Genomic DNA, 15,776 nt, shown 5'->3' with positions numbered 1-15,776 from the left:
GCATCGGTATTGCGTTGCATCCTCTCTAGCCTGGATGCATGCACTCATTCCGCTGGGAAGGACATCGTAAAGCCATTACATCCTCTCCTGACCCAAGTTGACACACAGCTGTGGTAACTGGACCTTGATATCCTGGATAATGGTACTGGGACGGAGATGGCGTCCGACGTGGTACCACACAAGTTCTATTGGGGACAGATCTGGAGATCTCGGTGGCTACAGCAGTACCTCATCTCAGCACACTGTTCATAGACACACATTGCTGGTATGGAAGAGCAATGTCCAGTTGAAAAATGACGCCACAATGTCATATGAGAGGTAACACAAGAGGAACGTACCATTGTGCCAACAGACCTCCCTCAACCATTACCAACTGTGACCTCAAACCCAAGTCAGTAGCTCCCTACACCATCACGCCAGGAGTAATACCAATGTGCCTCTCCAAAACATTAGAATGGTAGCAGATGCTGGTAATTAAGGGTAGAGCAGAACTGCAATTCATCGCTGAACACAATGCGACGTAATTCATCAGCAGTCCACACCTCATAGTCATGGCTACACTCCTGACCTACCCGTTTGTATTGGGGTGTTAGCTTCAGCCTATGCATGGGACACTAATTCCCCAATCAGCCTGTTGTTAAGTCACAGTCAAGCATTGCGGAATGACACCGATTGTTGCAGGAAGTCCATTACCCGTTCTCGGATGGCAGACGTAGATGCGAAAGGTGGTGGTCAGATTAAAAATGTGGTAGACTGGAACCTTGATGACGACCTCACGTTCCCATGCAGTCCAACATCAGGTCACTAACACTAAAGACAAACAACACTAATGCAAATTCTGTTGATTCTCATGCCGGTGCTGGTGGAGTGCATGTGTACAAAGTTACACTGAAACCCAGCTATGTCTTCTGGGTGTTTCACTTTTTTTGTCAGGCAGTGTACAGTATTATTCTGTAATGCATCACCGGAGACCACAGGTTCCTTATGATAAAATACTAAGAAAATGCCCCTGAACAACCTCCGAAGCTTTAGCATTGGATTTCGATACACCGTGTATACTCAGCGAAGCATCGTACGTTGTATCATCCCCACTGCCACCTCCCCCTTTCCTGTTCCAGTTGCGAATGTTGCACAGTCTGTACGACTATTGACAATCCTCTATGTGAGCTCGAAAGTCGCTAATTTTATCTTCATGGTCTTTAGGTTCAAAAGGCTCTGAGTACTATGGAACTTAACATCCATGGTCAGCAGTCCCCTAGAACTTAGAACTACTTAAACCTAACTAACCTAAGGGCATCACACAACACCCAGCCATCACGAGGAAGAGAAAATCCTTGACCCCGCCGGGAATCAAACCCGGGAACCCGGACGACCACGAGATGCGGGCGGTCTTTAGGTGACAAACAAAGGATTTGACAAAAATGTAGAAATACCAAAAACAAAACACATTACCATGCTAATACTCTATAGGAGGGCAGTTGGCATCCAAAACAACTTTCATTCGTCTGGGAGTAGATAAATACAGGTCCTACATCGTTTTCATGCGAATTTTATACCATTCTGCCGGCAAAATAGTGGCAAGTTCAGGTGAGGAAGATGCAAACGGATTGTGATCACACATCCTCATCTCCAAAGTAGATAACAGTGGCTCGTTAACATTGATATCTGGGTTTGTATATGTGTACCTTAACTGGGGATCTAGAAACGATGGAGAGGCTCCGTCCCCGCCGCAGCCGCAGTGGTTTAAACCCCATGACGACTACCGCAGTCCATCCCACCACAACCCCACACCGAACCCAGGGTTATTGTGCGGTTCGGCCCCCAGTGGACCCCCCAGGGAACGTCTCACACCAGACGAGAGTAATGGTGGTGTATGCGTACATGGAGAACTCGTTTGCACAGCAATCGCCGACATAGTGTAGCTGAGGCGGAATAAGGGGAACCAGCCAGCATTCGGCGAGGCAGATGGAAAACCGCATAAAAACCATCTACAGACTAGCCGGCTCACCAGACATCGACCCAAGTCCCCCGGGCGGATTGTGACAGGGACCAGGCGCTCCTTCCCGCTCCAGAAAGCCATGAGTTAGATCGCTCGGCTAACTGGGCGGGCTGATATCTGGGTACTTTAGTGTCCAGGGGAGATGCAACAGTTTATCCTAGTGTTCACAAAACCAGTCCTCGACGATGTGAGCTGGGTGAACGCAGACCCTATCGTCTTGGAAAACAAATATTGTACCATGGGATGGACCTCATCAGCCAAATTGCTCAAATAATCCTTGCCAGTAATTCGAGCTTCTAGAGTAAACATGGAGCCCATAGAATACCACGATAGGGCTCCAAACCATCACCTAACCAACCCATGTTTCACTCTTGGCGTCGTAGTCTTAGGAAGTTGTACACCAGACGCAAACACGGACAGCAGTTGGAAACAGTGTCAAACAAGACATATCCGACAAAATGACTATCTTCTATTGCTCCATAGTCCAGGTTTAGTGGCTTCGGCACCGCGTTTTCCTACTAATGGGCGTTTGCAGCACTGATGTGTTCTTTTGGAATTTCAACGCGTCCTGCAAATCTCAAGTTATGGAGCTCCCCCTGTGTTGTTTTGGTGCTGACAGGGTTCGAGAGTGTGACATTCAGTTCTGCAGCGGCTTTTCAGTTGTCGTCCCCTTGTTTTTCGTCACAATCCTCTTCACAGACCGCCTGTCATGTCCACTCAACATGCACTTTCATCCGCGTTATGACTTCGCGGATGATGTTCTTCGGGTTTCTTTGTTTGCGGTATAAATCTTCGATACAGTACCTCTTGAAACATCAAACACTTTGGCTACCTTGGTTAGGGAAGCACCAAACATACGAGTACCAATGTCATAATTAATTTTACTCCAAAATAATGCAGTCACAACTACACAGAACACTGTTCAGACCACGACTGACGATTGCAATATATTGAGAGCATTGCACAGGTGTCGTTCGTGGTATAATACAATAGCACCCCCTGCAGGCTTAGCATTTGCGTTAATGTTCAAGCATGCTTTCCTCGTGTCGTTTCCATAGTCTTGTCCAAACCCTGTATGTAAAAAATACATTAGATCTTGGTTCAGGGCATATTTCTGTGAATAACGTTTGGCCTACTAATGCTCAGCTTGTTCAAGTTTGCTACTGCTACCTGACAAGGGAAGGACACGACGTTGGGATCACGGATTTACTTCAAACTTCGTACTAGTACGCCATTAAAACAATATAATGTGCAATTAGTAACGGTCAATGCTCTGGCACTTCCGAGCAAATCGGAAGAGAAGTTTTACGCGCCCTTTATGTAACTGATATATCTGTGCGAAGATGCGAGCTGTAGGAAGTTAGGCGGCGCGCGATTAGCCGAGCGGTCTGAGGCGCTGCAGTCACGGACTGTGCGGCTGGTCCCGGCGGGGCTTCGAGTCCTCCCTCGGGCATGGGTGTGTGTGTTTGTCCTTAGGATAATTTAGGTTAAGCAGTGTGAAAACTTAGGGACTTTGACCCTAGCAGTTAAGTCCCATAGAAATTCACACACTTTTTTTTTTTTTTTTTTTTTTTTTTTTTTTTTTTTTTTTTTTTTTTTTAGGAAGATATTATGGTTAGCGAATGCGCAACGGAGTCATGGATGAGGTGACGGTTCAGATCCTACCTTTTTCATCACTGGTCATATAATTTTATTTATATGCCACTGAAAAAAAGGCGTACATTTGTAGTGAATTTCATATGTTATCTATTTACTATTTTATTTATATTTTGAAGAACGAGGGACAGGTCTGAAAAGCTCAAGTCAAACCTCGATATATAATTATGCGAATGACGTTATTCAGTAAAATATTTGCCATACAGGCATGGGAAACATAAATTGAAGCTTTTTTCCCGCATTTACACATCTCGTTGATATTTTGAAAAATTTCTCTTTCTACCGATAGTTTATATTACGAATTAAGTTTGAGCGGGAGTCGAACCGTCGTCACATACACGTTCGCCGTACGAAGCTCGACCATGAACTCTAACGTCCGATACCTCTTCACAGATATATTGCGACATAATTGTCGCGTAAAACTTCTCTCGCGATTTTCTCGGAGTTGCCAGATTAGTGCACCTTACTACTTGGAGAGTATGTTGTTTTAATGGCCTACTACAGATTTATAAAGTCTGAAGTAAATCTATGTGAATCCAACGTCGTGGTGTCCCCTCGTGAGTCTGTAAGTCTCCGTTCGCCCGATGACGCAAACATCGCCCACGAAAGCTCGCATTGTATCACCATATGATCACTATGTACATTTGTAATTCAGAAACTTTAATTTAACGAAGATGGTATCTGTAACTGGATTGCTAACACAGAAAGATGTACTTTGTATGCACTAAAATAATACGCTTACCTGCGCATCATCAAAACAATACTGATTGGACAGAGATAATAATAAGTTTCGTTTATCTCGTATAACATTTAGTTCTTGGAGCACGGCGCTTCTTCAAACTGATCCAGTCCGCTACACGGATAAAGACATTTTAGAAACTTGCCCTGTGTTGGCTTAATTTCTGCAGTCGCCCATGTTGTTGTTGTCTTCAGTCCTGAGACTGGTTTGATGCAGCTCTCCATGCTACTCTATCCTGTGCAAGCTGCTTCATCTCCCAGTACCTACAGCAACCTACATCCTTCTGAATCTGCTTAGTGTACTCATCTCTCGGTCTCCCTCTACGATTTTTACCCTCCACGCTACCCTCCAATGCTAAATTTGTGATCCCTTGATGCCTCAAAACATGTCCTACCAACCGATCCCTTCTTCTAGTCAAGTTGTGCCACAAACTTCTCTTCTCCCCAATCCTATTCAATACCTCCTCATTAGTTAGGTGATCTATCCACCTTATCTTCAGTATTCTTCTGTAGCACCACATTTCGAAAGCTTCTATTCTCTTCTTGTCCAAACTAGTTATCGTCCATGTTTCACTTCCATACATGGCTACACTCCAAACAAATACTTTCAGAAACGACTTCCTGATACATAAATCTATATTCGATGTTAACAAATTTCTCTTCTTCAGAAACGCTTTCCTTGCCATTGCCAGTCTACATTTTATATCCTCTCTACTTCGACCATCATCAGTTATTTTACTTCCTAAATAGCAAAACTCCTTTACTACTTTAAGTGTCTCATTTCCTAATCTAATTCCCTCAGCATCACCCGATTTAATTTGACTACATTCCATTATCCTCGTTTTGCTTTTGTTAATGTTCATCTTATATCCTCCTTTCAAGACACTGTCCATTCCGTTCAACTGCTCTTCCAAGTCATTTGCCGTCTCTGACAGAATTACAATGTCATCGGCGAACCTCAAAGTTTTTACTTCGTCTCCATGAATTTTAATACCTACTCCAAATTTTTCTTTTGTTTCCTTTACTGCTTGCTCAATATACAGATTGAATAACATCGGGGAGAGGCTACAACCCTGTCTCACTCCTTTCCCAACCACTGCTTCCCTTTCATGCCCCTCGACTCTTATGACTACCATCTGGTTTCTGTACAAATTATAAATAGCCGTTCGCTCCCTGTATTTTACCCCTGCCACCTTTAGAATTTGAAAAAGAGTATTCCAGTCAACATTGTCAAAAGCTTTCTCTAAGTCTACAAATGCTAGAAACGTAGGTTTGCCTTTTCTTAATCTTTCTTCTAAGATAAGTCGTAAGGTCAGTATTGCCTCACGTGTTCCAACATTTTGACGGAATCCAAACTGATCCTCCCCGAGGTCTGCATCTACCAGTTTTTCCATTCGTCTGTAAAGAATTCGCGTTAGTATTTTGCAGCCGTGGCTTATTAAACAGATAGTTCGGTAATTTTCACATCTGTCAGCACCTGCTTTCTTTGGGATTGGAATTATTATATTCTTCTTGAAGTCTGAGGGTATTTCGCCTGTCTCATACATCTTGCTCACCAGCTGGTAGAGTTTTGTCAGGACTGGTTGTCCCAAGGCCGTCAGTAGTTCTAATGGAATGTTGTCTACTCCGGGGGCCTTGTTTCGACTCAGGTCTTTCAGTGCTCTGTCAAACTCTTCACGCAGTATCGTATCTCCCATTTCGTCTTCATCTACATCCTCTTCCAGTCGCCCATGGTCTGCGCGTATTTTCTGCTGTGGCGATTCTGCGCAGTTACCGCCGATATACGCCAACGTGGCGGCTTGGCCTCGGATCTCGGCGCTGGGACTACCAATTATGGCCGGGGGGGGGGGGGGGGGGGGGGGGACCTTACCCGCCTGCAAGTTGAACCCATTGTGCGCTTTCTGCCTACACCTACAGGAAGGAAGGCCAACAGCACTGAAGGTTGCATATATCCTAGGCGTCCGACTCACGCAGCTCCACACGGCGACCGACCGAATGGAATAAATGTTGTTTTTGTTTTCGGTCCAAAAACAGCTCTCCACGATAGTCTATTTTGTACAACCATGTTCATCTCAGCATAACTACAGCAATCAATATCCATTTGAAACAGTTTAATGCAATCATCCCTTAGTAGCCCACTACAATTTTACCCCCCCCCCCCCCCAAACTTCTCTTTGTTTCCATATTGATGATAGCTTGATGACTTTGTTCAGTCAACTTGAGCCTAAGCACATTTTTTCCTCCAATTCGAACTAGCATCTCTTCAGTAGGCCACCGATATACCTATCTAACCTTCGGCATTCTCCTGTAATACCATATTTCAAGAGTTTCTGTTCACTTCTTGTCTGAAATGTTTGTCATCCGTATTTCACTTCCGTAATAGACTAGACTTCAGACAAACACCTTCAGATAAGAATTCCAAACATTTAAGAAATTTGTATTCGAAGTTCAATTATTTCTCGTATTTACGAAAGTGCTGTTTGCGGTTGCCAGTCTACATTCTGCGTCCGCTTTACTTCTGCTATCGTCACTTGCTCTACTGCTCCAATAGCATGACTCGTCTACCATTTTCAGACACCATCAGAACATTAAAAACATTATCTGCGTAACTAAAATACAAATAACTGTAAGGAGCCACTTTTATTGCTGTTTCCGCTATGCGTTTAAGAGGATCCAATACCGATCATCAAGCGAATTAATTTATATCTTCGTAAGATAAACGATTTGTACTTCCATATTTTTTAATTTGTAGAAAGGTGCACACAAAATCTTATGTGCAAACTATATTAAGTTAGCCCACTTGATGACATACGTATGATTTTCCAAAATGCACTGTAAAAAGCCCCTTTAAAGTGACTGGTAACAGTTACTTGTGCATTTAAATTGATATAGACAACAATAAGATAAAATTAACAAAAGTAAAACAACATTAATGAAATGTAGTGGCATTAAATCAGGTGATGCTGAAGGAAATAGATTTGGAAATAAGACGTGAAAGTAGTCGCTGGGTATGCTATTTTGGCACCAAAGTAACAACGGTAAAAGTAAAGGCTATATACAATGCAGACTTGTTACAGCATTAAAAGCTTTTCTAAAAAAGAATTTTTTAAACATAGAATGTGAATTTAACTATTAGAAAGTATTTTCTGAGCGTATTTGTAGTAAGTGCAATAATCTACAGAAGATAAAAGTGGAGGATAAACAATTCAGATAAGAACACCTGCAGCCCCTGGAAGGGCAGCTTCAGGCACCTTCGCACACGGTGGCAACTTTCCTTCGTGAAGCGTAAGCGTTGTGTGTTACTGAAGTGTAAATGTAAAGCTTAGGTGACAGTAATGCGTGTGTATGTAGTGTAACGTAAGGTAGAAGTTAGAGGATGATGAGAGAAGGGACAGGGTGAAACCCGTTGCTGGCACATGGCTTCCTCCTCTAGAATAGCACAAAGGGGGTCGCCGAGTTTAATGTCCATATCGGACGGACGGATCACCACCAAGAGTGTCGCATGCCCTCACTTCTGGAGACACTGAAATTTAATGGCTAAAAGACTGGTGATCAGGGACTGAACGCCACATCATCCGTGAAGTCGGATCACCTTTTGAAATTTCGCGCTACAAATGAATGCTGAAGACTACATGGGTTTACTAGTAATGATGAGGTACCGAATCGAATCGGGGAGAACACAAATTCGTGGCACAAAGTGACTAAAATGAGCGGCAGATTGTTAGAACACTAAAGTATCAAGGAATGGACTGAAGGCTACATCAAGATCAAAATATCATATCATTTATTGGAAACGGTTTCATCTCTTCTCGAAATATTTGATGTCCATGTGTAGATTTGAACGAAAGTGGCACACAACACGATTCCAAATTACGATGCTGTGTAACGCTTGGAGACAATTTTGTACGTAATAGATTTAATGAATTTCTTTTATTTCATGTTTATGGTCACAACTTGGTCCTCGGACTACCGATTTCTGTCACCAATGACCATCTTCAGATCTGCAACAAAATATGGGAAAAAATACGACTAGTGGATTGTCTACAACTTAAAACAATAAAATAGACCACGCTGAAAAGAGTTACTGACATAAAAGTGAAAATTGTGCGCTTAAAATATGACGAGGCATACCTGTTTAGTAAAAAAACAGGTTCCAATATACTCTAGCCATAGTGGCAACGTCAAATGGTAAACACAAAATCAGCGCCAGCATCGTCACACATATATAAATTATATTATATAAATATTATTCACCTTGTCAGCACCGCTACTGTTTAAAACAAACTGCCGTACAGTACACAAAATGTTGGCGTCGCACTATCGCCAGATGTCGGTACTGCAATCGTAATACTTTTCGTCGTGGCTTATTTTTTGTTTTACACTGTAGACAATCCACTAGCTGTATTTGTGGTTTTCTCCCACATTTTGGTGCAGATATGAAGATGGTCATCGCTGTTCGAAACAGGTAGTCTAGAGGAACTACTAGTTTGTGACCATAGACGTGAAATAAATTTTAAAAAAAATCTGCATTTTCGGGTCATTGTTCCATTCGCGGCCATGTCGCAGCCTATGGTAAAAATATAAAATCGCCAAGGACCTTCTGGAAATTAAGTGAGGTAAGTTCAGTGTCCAATTGGATGAGCGTATACAACACGCTTTTGGCTGCACGCGCTGGTCGCTTCCTGTGTACGCCACGCTTGCAGCGTGGAAGGTCGGCAGCCCGCGCGACACACCTGCCTTCTCGCTAGGTGTGTTACGTAACAATACACCTTTTGTCTTTCGGGACACATGAACCCCAACTTGCGCAGGGGACTGACTGCACACAACGCCGGGGCGTCCAGTGTACACGTTTCGTTCACTGGCCTGACTTAAGGGTTGCACGACGGCTAAAGCTGGTGTGATCTGGTTACAAGAGGCGAACAGGTTTATAGGGCTTCAGCTGCGGTTTATTGTGCTGTGGATAGACCCGCACAACTTGTTTTGTCATCAGCTCATGCAGTTAGCAACGCATAGTTATACATTTTCCCATGCACACGTTACGCCACATTCGTCTTGCGCATCCATAATGTCTGGGAAAAAAAATCTTCGATTTACTAGTCAGGAAGTAGATTCATTCCTTAATGTAAACGGTGGAGATGCTAACAGAAACAACGATGAATAACAAACGTTAATTTTCTATTCGTTTGTGTGTATCGCAGCATTCGTGTGTACGTATGACCTTCAAACCAACCACTGTACAACCTATGTGTAGTTTGTTTAGTCTTAGAGGCTAAATAATTTGTATGAGTATGCTCCATACTCAGCCTTACCGGTCAGGATTTCTTAAGTTTAGATCGAACAGTCAACGTAATTTTTCTAAAGTGCAACGTTTACAAACGTTTTTCTTTCATTATCCTTACTGGCATCTTCAAATTAATCATATTAACGAAATAGCCGACTACGCTGGTGGCGTAATAAACCAACCAACAGACACCAAAAAAGGTAGAATAATTCACATAGTCGGAAGTTTTTGAACAGTGGAAGGAGGGAGTGACACGAACAACGTACTAGACATCGTGAGTGATGAGATATATATAGGGGGTGGGTGGGGGGGAGGGGGGGTTGCAAGGTTACATTTGCACGTTTTTCTCGAATAGCTCGAAAAACGTGGCGAAAGTGTATCTCGTACAAAACCACATTAAATTTCCTAAAAAAGGTCATGTTCATTTATTTCCAGGACTGATAGTTTACGAGCAGCAAGCGACAGAAAATGAAAGTCTCGCGCGTTGTTTTTGAAGGCAAGATACACTGGAGTAACAAAAGTCATTGAATAGCGACATGCAAATATACAGATGGCGGTAGCATCGCGAACACAAGGTAAGAGAACGCACGACGGGAATTAACAGACTTTGAATCCGGAATGGTAGTTGGAACTAGGCGCATGGGACATTCCGTTTCGAAAATCGTTAGGGAATTCACAATTCCGATATCTACAGCCATTACCTCTCACCACAGACAACGCAGTGGCCGGCGAAAGCAGTGCCGTTTTCGTACAGATGTCTGTGCTAACAGACAAACAACAGAGTGTGTAATAACCGCAGACGTCAATGTGAGACGTACGATGACCGTATCCGCTAAGGCAGTGCGATGACATTTGGCGTTAATGGGCGATGGCAGCAAACGCCTGACGCGAGTGCGTTTGCTAACAGCAGGATATCGCCTGCAGCGCCTTTCCTGGCACCGTGATCATATCGTGTGGACCGTAGACGACTGGAAAACCGTGCCCTGGTCAGATGAGTCCAGATTTCAGTTGATAAGAGCTGACGGAAAGGTTCGAGTATGGTGCAGACCCCACGGAGCCATGGACGCAACTTGTGAACAAGACACTGTGCAAGATGGTGGTGGTTCCATAATGGTGTGGCTGTGTTTACATGAATTGGACTGGGTTCTCTGGTCCAACAGATACGATCATTGATTGTACAGGGTGTTGTTCGGATACTTGGAGGCCATTTGCAGTCATTCATGGATTTCATGTTCCCAAAAAAAGATGGAATTTTTATGGATGACGATGCGCCATATCAACGGACAACAGTTGCTCGCGATTGGTTATTGGTTTGAGAACGTTCTGGACAATTCGAGTGAATGATAGCCCGACATGAATCCCACCGAACCGTGTAGAGGACATAATCGACAGGTCAGTTCGTGCGCAAAATCCCGCACGGGCAACACTTCCGCAAATGTGGACGGCTATGGAGACAACATGGCTCAATATTTCTGCAGGGGACTTCCAACGACTTGTTAAATCAACGTCACATCGAGTTGCTGCACTACGCTGGCCAAAAGGAGGGCCGACACGATATTAGGAGGTATCCCTTGACTTGTGCCACCTCTGCATAAAATGACATCGCTGGGACAACTGAATCACCCTGTATTTTAAGATTGTCCCTATTTTCAGTCACTGTTTCCAATTATTTGTCACTAATAGTATTAACCAATAATAGTTATGGGCGGTACGTTACTTTTGCCTACATTAAAGATCAAGTGGCAGTTTTTGCAACAAGCATTTATCTTCTACAGGTCACCCCTTTTGGCTTTGCACTTTTCCTACATACACCGGCATCGTCCGCGAGAACCCTCATAAAGCTTTATTGATACGTAAAGTGGACAGTTATAGCCCTTCACTGAGGTGATAAAAACCTCCTAATATCGCATCGGACCTCCTTTCGCCAGGCGCAGTGCAGAAACTCCACGTAGCACGAAGTCAACAAGTCGTTGGAAGTCCCCCCTGAAATAATGAGCCATGCTGCCTCTACAGGGAGAGGCAGTCCATAATTGCGTAAGAACTGCCAGTACAGGATGCTGTGCATGACTTGATCTCCCGACTGCGTCCTATAAATGTTCTATGGGATTCATGCCGAGCGATCAAGGTGGCCAAATCGTACGCTTGAACGCTCCAGAATGTTCTTCAAGCCACTCAGAGAACAACTGTGGCTTAGTGACATGGTACATTGTCACGTGAACATGAAGTCCATGAATGGTTAAAAATGGTCTCCAAGTAGCCGAACATAATTATTTCTAGCCAATGATTAGTCCAGTTGGATCAGAGGACCCAGTCCAGTCCATGTAAACGCAGCTCACAGCGTTATGGAACCACCACCAACTTGCACAATGCCTTGTTGACGACTTGGATCCATGGCTTCGTGGGGTCTGCGCCACTCTCGAGACCTACCATCAGCTTTTAACAAATGAAATCGGCATTCGCAGTTTTCCATTAGTCTCCAGTCGAAACAATATCGTAGCCAACCCAGAAGAGGCGCTACAGGCGACGTCGTGCTGTTAGCAAAAGAACTCATGTCGCTCATCTGCTGCCACAGCACATTAATGCCGAACTTTGCCGCACTGTCCTAATGGATATGTTCGTCGTTACGTCTAACATTGATTTACGTAGTTGTTTCACGCAGTGTTGTTTATGTGTTGGCAATGACAAAGCTACGGAAACACTACTGCTCTCGGTCGTTAAATGAAGGCCGTCGGCCACTGCGTTGTCTGTGGTAAGAGCTGAAATTTAAATTCTCTGCACACTTTTGACACTGTGGAACTCAGAAAATTGAATTCCCTAACGATTTTCGAAGTGAAATGTCCCATGTCTCCAACGGCCACCTCAGAGCGAATGCCAGCTATGCCAATGTTACAGCACTTTTGTACCTTATGTACGCGATACGACCGCCATCTATATATGTGCACAACGCTAAACCATAACTTTTGTGTAACACTCCCTTGGTGTGCTCTCGAACTTACATTTACATCCGACATTTTTCGTCGTTTGGATCGATTATATCGCTTCGTGGAACTGAACCTTGAAATGCCTTTACATTACAACCGAGCGAAATTGTGGTTGCGTATTACAGTTTTCAGACCGTTTTTACACCTCCCTTTTCTTAATAGACGACTGCTGTATAACTGTGTACCATCTATTTTATATTGATTTCGCTATTTCTTTTCTTGAAGGCATATTCGCTTGCACCATAGCTACTTTTTTCTCCTTTCATGCTCCTGCCTCAAATGGCCAGGGGAGGGCTGGCAGCGGCACAAACCCCGACGCTCTTCAGCCAAGTGGCTTTACAAAGACATGAAATGGGGGAACTCATACATAAAAGGGCAAAAAAGGGGGACATAAAAGCCAAAGAAATGGAGATTTTGGAAGTTAAAATATACACTAAAACGTTTTTGTTTCACCACAACTAAAAGTTTCAAAGAAAATATTAGTTAGCGACAGAGAATGTAAATGGGAACGTCTTTCCGTGTGCTCTAACGCAAAGCCTAGTTCGTCGTTACTGTCACCGATATGATAAGACGTAATTAGTAACCTTGAAACTGCGGAAACCACGTAACGTATGACGCACGGTCCCTAAAATGCCGGAAGAGGCGGCAGGTCAAGGCGGCCGCTACGCCATCGTGGCGCCACCATCGCCGTAACGACGGTGGGATGGCGTCATCGCGGTGACGTCACGTGGCCTCCTGCACTTGCCACGGCTCTTCCGACAACACCGCTACGGTCCACATACATAAAACTGTATGGCCGTGAGCACAAGGTTCCGTCTTACGAATAATTGTGATGTCATAGTGACGAAGGTTACAGCTATCATAGTGGGGCAGCACGGAAGCACAAAAAAAAAAAAAAAAACTAATCAGTTACACACTGTCCTCTGGTAATGTCTGGGCCATTATCAAGCCTGCTCAAATTGGAGACTGATCGGAAAGTTATGTTATCACAAGGAAACTCGAGGACCCGAAACCCATCCGAATGTTACACTTCCCTGGAGACGCGTACCTACACAGCAGTATATTAATTTGTTCTGGGACACAATAATTGACAAATTTCTACCTTAGAGTTAACATGTATTCCGTTTACCTTTGAACGTCGATTTGTAGCTCAGGTGCGGCCAAATCGTAGTTTACAGCTTCAGTAATCAATTTACGATTAGTCGGATCTCATTTAAACAATTTATAAATGTGTGTATACGTCTGATTTTCCCTTTAAAATGTTGTAGATATGTAATGATAGGTTCCTTTGCCGTGTGTAATGGATTAAAATTACAGGACGAGTCAAAAAGGACTTTACAACTTTGGAATGATATAAAAATGTATTGAGATAACTTACAAAATCGGTAGATGTGTCATTTTGTAGCAGAAAAGGATGACGTGTCATTTTGTAGCAAATAATTTCAAGTCTGATTCATGTAGTGCATCAACCTTCCTTCCGCCACCAGGAGTGTTGGCATATTGCACATTTAAAATGGCTACTTTCACTAATGCGGAGCGTGCTCGCTGTGTGTTTTGTTATTGTGTATATGGATATGCTTGTAAACTTTTTTAATTCCACAGATCGATGAAGATGACCGAGATGAGATGATTTACTACAACAAGACATTGCACCATTTTATTTCCTCGCCGAAGCTCGAGGATTCATCTACAATCGATTTCCAGGTAGGTGGATTAGCTGTAAGAGGCCAATCGCATAGCCACTTCGCCCCCCAGACTTGACACCTCTGGATTTCTTTCTCTGGGGTTTCACTAAAGACCGTGTGCATGTTCCTCCCCTACCAAACAATTTAGGCTTTCTGAAAAATTGAATTTACGCTGCCGTTGCACATGTTATGCCCGATCTGCTTCAACCAGTGTGGGAAGAAACTGATTAACGGTGGGCTGTTTGCCGCATCACAAATGATAGTCACATCGGACCAAAATGAAATATGACACTTTTACGTGGAATCTGAGGTTGTTTGCTGCAAAACGACACGTCTACCGATTCGGTAAGTTATCTCAATAAATTTCTGTATTATTCTAAACTTGCAAAGTCCTTTCTCACCACCCCGTATAGCTTTTTTTCTACATTTAATTTGACTGTTCTTTTGGCTACAATGTTGGATATAATCAAAGGAAGACATCATGGAATCACCCGCCTCTGTAGTCGAAGGTGTTAACCCACTCCTGTGCGGTGGCGCTCGACTCGGAGGTACGCCGGTTCGATTCCTAGTGATGGTAAATATCCACTTCCAATATTTACTAGCTAGGAAAGGAGCAATGGTGGCATTATGTTCCAGATCATGAGTCTTTGCGTCAGAGTCCTGGATTAAATTCGAAAACCTCACAAATAGAGTCTAATGAGGTGAAAATGATGCGTCCATTGGAAGATGATGTTAAGCTGGGAGGCCCGCCTGATGCTGTTCGAGAACAGCAAGCTATAAGCCGGCTTCGGGTTACAGCCTCTCCCTCCTCTTCATCCATAACAACACAAATCCAACACTACACTGTACAATCATTCATCAGTCATGCACACGACTCAGATACACACTTGACACTTCAACAGGTAGAAGGAAGGCAACGGCAAACCGCCTCCACTAGTACCTTACCAAGAACGACAATGCAGGATGCATCTGCTCCCCTATGCTCTTTCCTGAGTATGGGATTATTTTGTTCATGGAACCACAAAGAGTTGTTGGAATGACTATTTATTTCCATTCAACTAATTTCAGTCAAGTGACTTGTTCTTCTTCTTCGTCTCTTACATTACCCGTCCCATTTTCTCTTGCCTTCCCTCTTTCCGCCTCTCACGAAAACGCGCCTCCCTGGAAACTGCTCCCCCGCTGCCATACCGTGATTACGTCAGTCTGTACCGCAGTGAGCTGGTGCGGATGAAGCCCATCATCTAGAGATAAGAATTTACAAGTAGCAGGAGACAGCTCACAAAGGGTAACCCTTCGGGAATCCTGGGGACGGGAGTCGGATCCTGTCGACCGCGCCGTGCCGCGCAGAACTGCCAAAACTGGAGAGCAATATCACAGCTGCGCACAGCACGTTAAGATGCGACCAAACTTGTGCTATGATTGGTTGTTGCCATGGG

The 15,776-nt window shown here is 43.8% G+C and overlaps 1 protein-coding gene across 2 annotated transcripts in view; it reads right to left on the bottom strand.

Moving 5' to 3' along the window:
• Positions 1-15,776, bottom strand: part of LOC126281211 (uncharacterized) — a 127,213-nt gene that overhangs the window by 91,233 nt on the left and 20,204 nt on the right. The gene's annotated exons all lie outside the window — the stretch shown is intronic.

Source organism: Schistocerca gregaria, chromosome 1 (assembly GCF_023897955.1).
Source record: "Schistocerca gregaria isolate iqSchGreg1 chromosome 1, iqSchGreg1.2, whole genome shotgun sequence".
In the NCBI taxonomy this organism is placed as follows: domain Eukaryota; kingdom Metazoa; phylum Arthropoda; class Insecta; order Orthoptera; family Acrididae; genus Schistocerca; species Schistocerca gregaria.
Note: the sequence above shows the minus strand (reverse complement) of the source record. Positions and strands in the feature narration are given on the sequence as shown.